The following is a 9,585-nucleotide window of genomic DNA, read 5'->3' as shown; positions in this document are numbered from 1 at the left end:
CGATAAAACGTCGAACAACACACAACATTGAAGCGCGAAATTTCAAATTCAATGAAAGATAAATAACAAATATTGCGAACAAATGATATTAAATTTACAATAATCTCATGTAAGAAAAAATAAAAGGGATAAAAGTAGTACAGAAGATAGAAAAATCTATAAAACTGGTGGCTGGGAAATAGAAAATATATAAATTTATGTTATTAGAGTTTAGTACTTCTGTCGATCAATGTGTTACGACCGTTCGCGGAGAGACGCAGTCGCAGTAGCGAGAGGCGTAAATTCTCGCTACGATTCGGTGAATCGACGCCGCGAAGTAGTCGTTCCCCTGTTTCGGTTAAGATAAGAGGTGGTTAAATGAATATGACACAGTATAGTAAGTTATATTTCACCGTTTATTCCAACAACTTATAACGAAGGCAGTTACGCTGGTGCGTATGTACGAGATTTTTTTTTTTTTATTTATTTGTTGAAATTACAATAAATTCTCGCGTTGAGAATATGTACGAGATGAATGAGTGACTGATCTGTGGGTGTGTCCTACCCGGTGGAAGGATATTGACCGTTCGAAGGATGTGAAATCAGAACTGTCTTGGGAGACGATGCTGTCTCGGAGGAAAGCTAAGGATGGGTGTGTCTAGCGCACGGGACCATCGGATTTGTTGGTGACGATTTTAGTTAGGAGAGTGAAGGAAGTGGCTTCGTTGTTAATTGGTTAACGAAGGGTCTTAACCGCCCTCGTGAGAAAGTGGTTAGTGGGAGGAAAGTTGCAGCATACGTGAGAAAAACTAACTTTCCCTTGTCCAGTCGGGGTAGACAATAGTCTTTAGAAATTCTTCGGAAACAGACGTTTGTTTGGTTTGAAGGACCTTTTCTAGGAAATCTATGAGATTTATGGAAGGTACTTGAAACTATGGAGGATACGCTGCGAGTATCCGGTGACATCTGGTTGCCATATTGCTCGCGGTGCGACGTAACAAAATGGAATAGAAAGATTATACCACAGACGAAATTATACTTTATACTTTATTATACTTTATACTTTATTATTACATTACATCAATTGACATCTTTGGAATTACAACGATTTGATACACATTTTAACTAAATATTTTGCAATGAAACACGTATTATTAAACAACATAATCATACTAAATTAATTTAATGTGACTATTTATTATTATTATATAATAACACAGTGATGAAAGAAATAAACTGGTCAAGTAATCTAAGGAACGATAATACGTATCTATGTCAGTGACGGTGAGAAAAATTCAGATATCTGTACTTAAGTGATTACACTTATAAGTATCATTATATATTATATAAATATGATATTTCGAATGGTATCATTTATCACTCATTAAACAAGAGTGTCATATCCAGAGAAATGATTTTACATATCTTAATCTTTGCTTTGATTACGATAGTAATAATTTCTATCAAACTTGATGAGGAAGATACATGAATAATTATCTTAAAGGTGAAAATCTTGGCAAATTCATTTGTACATAAACTAACAGGAATGAATTTTAAAGATACACTCTGCTCTCAACAATTAAAGCTGTCTTGTCGCAACAAAGTTTCAATAATTTTTTATGGACAACATGGCCCAGTTTGCACAAAGACTAAAAATTTTAACATTAAATTTGGATAAAAAATCTTACGGTAGAAGGAATGATATATCCTTCATTTTCGCCAATAATCTGGTCGAATTTAGTCAAGTAAAATGGTATTGTTTCGTTCAAAAGTTGATTCTTCCTCGCTTCCTTCTTTTCAGGATTCTCCTCCATGCGATAGTAGCAGATAGCTGAAACGTATATGAAACCAACCGTTACGTTCATTTGTGTTTTTCCCCCCAAACGAAGAGAAAATAAGTTGTGAAAGAAGGAGTAGCCTCTCATAGTTCCTACAATTTCTTCATTCTCTTTGCTTTCTTCAATATTGCCTCAACAAGTTCCTGTGGTTCACGATACTTGAAATATATACAATGTTACCAGCGTGGAAATTGTCTTGGAAACTTGGAAAATCTTTCAAGAGGAACAACATTGCTAACTGAGATTCGAGAAAGGAAAGGTAAGTAAATTCTTGCTTCTACTTAGAGCTTTTTTATTTACTTCTGACGAGTAAAGTACTGTTATTAAAATTTGATTAAAAGTACCAAGAATGTCGAGATATAAACAACCATTTGTGGAAAGGTCAGGAGAAGCAGAATTATCGAATAAACGTTATATAACTCTTAGTGATTAAGTAAGAGAAGAGAAACGAGAAAAAAGTCTTTTATCTAGGTCTTAATAAAGTATACTATATTTATCTCCATATCAAGAATAACAACAAGATATAAACAGTCTTCTAGAAATTGAGTAAATATTACATAATTACATCTTGAGCAATATTTTGCGTCTTAGCTTTTGCTTAAACATTATGATAATCTTAAATATCTGTAAATTCTTCACAGACTCTTTGCATCTTCTATACAGGTATCTCATGATCATGTGATAACACACAGGAAGAAAAAATAGAGGAAAAAACAGCGTAAAAAAAAGATGCGTAGGAGTATCGTCGCACTACATCATTCGACAATTGATGCACGTCATGGCGATCGTCACGGTTTAAAGCAGGCCATCAAAAACACGTTTGTTATCGTACGGAAAAATCTGCGACGTTCCAGCTGTTCAGGTGCATCGAATTGTGAATCATCGGCGGTACGAAGCAAGGCGAGGGGCGTAAATAGAGAAAGAAGAGAAGGATTCGCATAAATGATAAAATATAATCGTTCGTTCCTCGTCGATGGCGGATGGATGGCTTTAATCGTGGACGATATCGATACGATTATATTTTATACATTTGAAACAAATATAAAAGACAAGCAAAAACCAGAGATACGATCGTTATGATATTATTCAATCGGTAGCCTATTTACCTCGTTTATTGTTCACCTTCTCTGTCTAGTAATAATTTTTCGATTCGACTGGCGTGACGTTACGTTGGCGGTGTAAAGACACGATTTTTGGAAGCCATCGAATTCGTGATGTCGATAGAAATCTTCAGTTGGAATCGTTGTATCATAACGTAGTCTGCTTATTGTCGATAAGAATTTACTAAACTAAAAGTGACTACTAAAAGTTTCTATCCTCTAAATTCTATCTACGATTCTATAATCTAAAAACTGACTTTTTCAAACAAACTGTAACATTCGCTTAACGGAAAGACATACGTATCTTGTTTGTACTCGTCTTTTCACAATGAATTCTTGAACGTCTGTCTCTGTGGTGAGACAAATGCAAAGTCATCTCATCAGTTACTCACCTTGCTTCAAATCTCCAAGAGTATCGACGAGCACGTCGCATATCATCGCATCCCATTCGTTCTTTCCCATTAGATCGTACTTCCTCGCCAAGTATCGCGCCACAGCGTTACTCTGCGCTACCGGTTTCCCGTCTATCTCCAGCGCAGGCAGCTTTTTATAAGGCATTGCTAAGAACAAACATGGCTCATATGAACACTGTGTAGAGGGAAACGATCGATAGGAAATCACAACACAGCTTCCGAGGCCGTTGCGTTCTTGTGAATAGATGAATCGAAATCATTTCGGTTTTAATCAACATGGCCTAGTAAAGAAATACAGAAATGTCTTCTTTCTCCTTTTTTTCTTTTCTTACGATTATGATGGACAGGGTATCGCGTGTTTTTGACTGTTGGGAAGAACCTAAAGTTTTTAAAATCAAGGATAAAAGATAATACCAGACACGGAAAAAATATTAGAAAATGTACACGGTTCTTGTAATGAAAATTGAAATGCAAGGAATATAAATCGAATGTCTATTGCGAACGTAATTTTGTGTTTTACACCGACAGGATTGATTTACAGACTTACGTTGATTTTTTGTTTCTCTATTTGCAAGCGACATATAAGATTATATCGAAGACTATGCTGCGTAAAACTTTTATTATACCATTTACGATAGAAATGTCGCAACAGAAGATCGAATTTTATGTCTGCTTTGTTCTTTCGACTTTTTAGCTATGTTCTTGTTCATTTCCGAACTGATTTCAATTTTTTATCCTTTTTTTCCGACAAGTCCTAAAAAGTTTTTAAATTAACGAGAAACGTAGAAGTATTTTTGTATTCCTATTTTAAGTCACCTATTTGCGGTTTTCTCAAAATATTCGAAATGCTTCGATTCATTGAAAACAATAAAGATTGCAACACAAAAATTCGAGAATCGTAAGTGAATTAAGTTGGTATTCGATAAACACGATATTACGGAAGCAAAACTTAATGAAAAGTTCGACTTTATTCCGTATGAAATTTTACTTTAAGTAAGTTTAGCCTGCACGTGAAACGAAAGTTTTATATACAGAAAGTTTGAGTAAATGGTAGATACCTGAGAGTTGAACGATGAAAGTAAAAATCGATTCTTCACGCTTACAATCCTTGTATTCAGGCCAGAGTTCTTCGGGGATCCTCTCGTCGGTATACTCGATGCCAGTATATGCAAATATGTACCGTATATGTTCGGCACGACCACGGGCATTGAAGTAGATTAGTTTGTAGGTATGTTCGTCGCTCATTTTCCTTGCTCTGTCAACTTATCGAGAAAAATGTTACAATTAACTCGTGTAATTAACAGACTGTGTGCGTGTTTGTGCGTAGAGAGAACAATTTATTTATAGATGGAATAATTCGTATAATACGCAAAATAAATCATTTAGAAGGCTGGAATATGTGTTTTTGAAACAATTAATTATGTCGAAAAATATTTCAAACGAGATATAATTATGAAAAAATAATAATTAAATGTATGTAAATGTATGTAATAATAGTTAAATGTATGTAAATGTAATAATTAAATGTAATTAGTTGTGAAAAAAATAATAATAAAAAGTAAATAAATGTAAAAAAGGAATTAAATGTAATTAGTTTCTTTATACGCACGCGATATTATTGGCGATATATGACGGTCAACTTTATTTTTTTAAATAGATATATTTGTACGTATATTTTTAGATATAAATACATATATTATATAGATATAATAGTATATATAATATATATAATAATATATATGTCGAGTCTGAATCTCCGAGTCCGAGCTCGAGGCGCCCTCCCGGGGAGGGCTCGCGGGAGGTAGCGGTTCTGCGTTGAAGTTCTCCATCGTCCGGTCGCGCGTGGGGTACCTTTATTGTCGATAGTTACACTAGTGACGAGGGCCTCAGGCTTGATAACGAATCCGCGGCCAACGGGAGGACTATCGTATAAAAAGCAACAGGATACACGAAATAATATAATTCTGACTAGGACAACATAAACGCAAGAAGTGTTGATATTGAAAAAAATATTTAATTAGAAATTAAAAATATTTAATTCCTTTTCTAATTAGAGTGTGTGACAGCATGTGAGAACGTTTCTTAAAAATATGACTTATTGCAATTACTTAATCGCAATTATAAACGATTAAGACCTTCTCACAACGAGGCAATCTATCCAAAGTATAAAACTCGTTATACTTGATGAGAAAATAAATCTCTACTTAGGTTTCATTTCGTTTCATCGCGTTCATAAAAAGTGAATTTGTATGAACACATCGTGCAATTTAGTAATTAGGACCGTTGATCTCGCTGCAACATAGATGGATAGAAAAAAGCCATTTAAAATGATACAACGTCGGGAAGACAATTATGAAAATTATAAATGGAACACAAGATAAAATTGTTTAAGATTAATTCTTCTTTTTTTTTTTTAATCGCGAGTGTTTGCAAACGAAGTTTCAATCTGTTTACAATGATAGCAATGAGAGGAGGATGTCTATGAAAGTTATAAATGCGATATTGAATAACATTTCTGCGAGTGGGTTTGTTTTTCGTTACAAATGTTTTTTAAACGAATCTGCAATCTGTTGGAAACAACGGAACAGTAACGGGACGACTGATAGGGAAATAAAAAAGATCGCGTTTTATTTGAACAGACAAATCTTTGAAATCTATTCGAAAGTCTATTTGAAATGGTACGAGCTCGAAAAGAACGGTGAATACTATAGAAGAAGGATTAATTAAAATTCTTATTAATCTCTTAATTAATTCAAAACAGTGAAGTATCCACGTCTGACATTAATATTGAGTATTGCCATTACTGTAATTTAATTTTTAACCGATCCTGAAAATTCCTTAGAACGTAAAAAGTATAAAATGTTACTGTGCATTTCAAGATTAAATGCACTGTAATTTAGAAACAGTTATGAAGCGGAAACAAATAATTTATTCAGAATAAGAATTCTACGTAATCATGTTAAAAAAAAAGAACGTACTTATAACGCGTTTAAACTCCAAATATGTAAAGACAATAAGGGAAAAAAATTAAACGAAGAATCGTATTTTTTGTAAATTCACACATGATTTTATCTAAAAAGAAATTAAGATTATTTGAAGAACGTACAAGACGGAACACGAACAATAAAAAAAGGGATGTTAAATACAAAAAATAGATTGAAATTTAGATTATGAAATACAAAAAAAATGATATTGCATAATTTACAATTATTTTCGATAGCTTACGTCAGTATGTTGGAGTGTAAACTATAAAATATTCAAAAACTGATACCATTCAGACATAATTTAGAAAAACAATAAATTGCGGAAACCGATAGTTAAAACTCGATATGATCGATACTCCAAAGCTCTAATCCTAATAATTACTCAGCAATAATAACCGATAATTCATGTTGATTAATGTTTGAACTCCGTTTTTTTTTCTGTATGTGTATACAAATTTTGTACAGTTTGATAAAGCGAAATTAAATTATCATCCTTTTGTACTACTTCAAACATTGAGATTTGTCATCTTCAAGGTCGATCACACATAGTTTCAGATTGCGGAATTGCAAGGGTAATTAATTTTGCAATCGGTTTTCCTTTGATATAGATGTGAATACAAATAGCCATTGATTGACAATATACCGAAGCAATTCTAGTTTAATTTGAAGTCATCGATCCTTTGATATTTTTGGAAGAATAGTAAAAGTATAGAGAAAACAAGAAAAAATGGCGTTAACTAAAAGATAGCTCCAATGTATGTCATAAATATTATCTATATATCATTTGTAAGATGTAAGTGACCAAGATATCGAATTATACAAAAATTGTATGTAATGATTAATACTTGAACGTTACTTACATTTATGTACATGAAAATTTGATCTTTTATTAACTAAGTTATTGATCGACAAAATGACTTCCTACATAATTCTCCGCCTGAACTGAAATGCATATTTTTTTTTTACGCTAGCCTTATGTGTAGCTAGTAACGAGCAAACAGATTAATTACTTTACACACGGTCGTATCTTGTTTGCTGTAGGCGAGTTCTCTCGTGTAATCAACGAAGTACTCAACTTTAAAGCGATAACAGAAGAACATTATTGTATCGATAAAAATCATGCTTTTTTCAAAGAAATATGTAACTCGTATTTTTTTAAAGCAACCCTCATAACGTATTGAATATGTAAGGAAATTCGAGGATTTGGGAATACAAATTATTGACTATATTTCCCATACAACAGTTATACACCTATATTCCTCTCTAAGAACGTCTTGCACGCACGCTGGTTGCCAACCGACTAGCCTAGATTCTTCTAACATCTGGCAACAGTCTTTTGTCTCCACTGAGTCCTTGACGCCCTCTAACCCTTACACACACACTCTCATGTACAGTGTAAATGTATCACTTCCCTAACAGAATAAAATAATCATACATTTTTTTTTCTTCAACATTTGTAAAATACGATATTATCAAGATCACCAAGCAGGTAATCTTCAATTCTTAATTAATATAATAAAAAACATAATTAATGATTGTTTGATGGTTTTATTATTATCTCTATAATACAAAAGCACAACATCGTGTCAACAGTTTATATAGTTCGTATGTTTCTGTAGGAATACACAAATAATAGTTCTCTATCACAACGTAATCTAAAGGGAAAACCCTAACTAAATGACAAAAATATCGGTAATAACTGGAACTAATGAATGTTAAAAGCAATCAGTATATTCCATACAAACTTCCATCAACACGATTCGTTCTTCATTCTCTCAACACACTAAGGCCGTGTCACGTCGATTCGGGGTAATTTCACGTTCCGCACGCAAGGTGAGAAATTCGTACTTAAATTTTGATTGTTATTAGAAAATTTATTGAACACTGACAGAGTAACAATACAGAATGGTCAAACAGCACAGAAAAGAATGTTCTTACAACGACTCGAGAGGTACTTTTTTATATCAAGGACCCGGCTCCTGTGGAGGGGCTATCGCTGGATGCCGGTCACATAGGGTTTCTATTACTGCTTAGCCATCATATTGCTGACCAAGGTATGTGAGGCATAACCATCCTTTCGTTGCGTTCTCACGACCACCGGGACATTCCCCCCTCCTTAGCTTCGCTTTGCTCCGCTAAAGCGTAAGCTCTGGTGGGGCTTCTAAGTTGAATGATCCCCTCATCTTCGTCTTCGGTGATATTTTGGAAGGTGACCGACCTTGGTACTGTTGATGTTTGATCGATCCTGTTTACGTACATTTTTAGGAAATGATCGGCGTAGACATTCGAAAAGTTTACATTTGTACATTACATATATTGTTCCTAGTCCTAGGGCTATGATTCCTAATATTTGTAGTGTGGATATGCCATATTCCTTCAATGAATTTATGCGTCGCTCAAATTGCAGGGTACTGATTTGTGTTTGTAATGTGTCGAGGTTGGCTTTATATTGGTTAAAATTGTGAGTTACTTTTGGAGCTGTTTCTAATATTTTCTCTAATATTGGAACATCTGTTTCTTCGAAGCTGTATATGCTATTCTTAAATTTGGTTTCGTAAGAGATATTTTTATGTGATCCTCCTATTTTCATAATATTATGATCGTATGTGATTATGCACCCGGTTTTACTGCTAATTAAGCTTGGTTGTCTAATTTCTAGGATTTTATGTGTCTTACATAACACGTCGATTTGTACATTTTTCGCAGGAATAATAATATAATGGTTTTCCGTCTGCAAAGGTACGAACGTCAATTCTTCCAGCTTGAAGACAGCAGTCGGGCAAGTTTTGACCGTCTGTCGATTAGTAATTAATTCTGATCTGCATTCAGGTGAATCGATTCTATTGTGACTCGGTTGAGTTCTTTTACAAATGTGGATGATTGCCGTTCGTTTACAATATTTGTTTAAGTAGTGACTATCGACAAAGGTGTATTGTTCTGAGTCGGTTAGAGGCAAAAATCCGTTTCTATTACAGGCGCAATGAATACAGAGTTTTGTTTGGAAGGTATCGGGTAAATTTTAGTTATTTTCCATTCATCGTTTTCCAAAAGCGGCACAGTTATTGTATATATAAGTTTGTTATCTCTTATCCATACCTTTAGTTTGCTTAGATCTATAATTAGTTGAAAGTTTTGAACTGAAGGTTCGATATGGTTAGTCATAAAGTTTTGTCTCGTTATTTGGTCAAGTGTTTTTAAGAATTATTCGGGTTCTATAACTTGTGGGTTTATGATTCCTTGTTTCCCTAACATAACAGTGTTAAAAATTTCG

At 33.8% G+C, this 9,585-nt stretch overlaps 1 long non-coding RNA gene across 2 annotated transcripts; it reads left to right on the top strand.

The window, feature by feature from the left end:
* Window positions 1-2,323: 2,323 nt before the first annotated feature.
* Window positions 2,324-3,000, top strand: LOC117214127. Of its 2 annotated transcripts, none has more exons than XR_004488793.1 (2): window positions 2,324-2,363; window positions 2,459-3,000. It is a non-coding gene; the product is annotated as an uncharacterized LOC117214127 (long non-coding RNA). The 2 variants fall into 2 exon arrangements; XR_004488792.1 differs by having other exon boundaries at window positions 2,325-2,363; window positions 2,481-3,000.
* The last annotated feature ends 6,585 nt before the right edge of the window (window positions 3,001-9,585 follow it).

Source organism: Bombus bifarius, unplaced genomic scaffold, assembly GCF_011952205.1.
Source record: "Bombus bifarius isolate JDL3187 unplaced genomic scaffold, Bbif_JDL3187 scf7180000009163_frag, whole genome shotgun sequence".
In the NCBI taxonomy this organism is placed as follows: domain Eukaryota; kingdom Metazoa; phylum Arthropoda; class Insecta; order Hymenoptera; family Apidae; genus Bombus; species Bombus bifarius.
The sequence above is the reverse complement of the archived record's forward strand: the minus strand, read 5'-3'. Positions and strand labels throughout refer to the sequence as shown.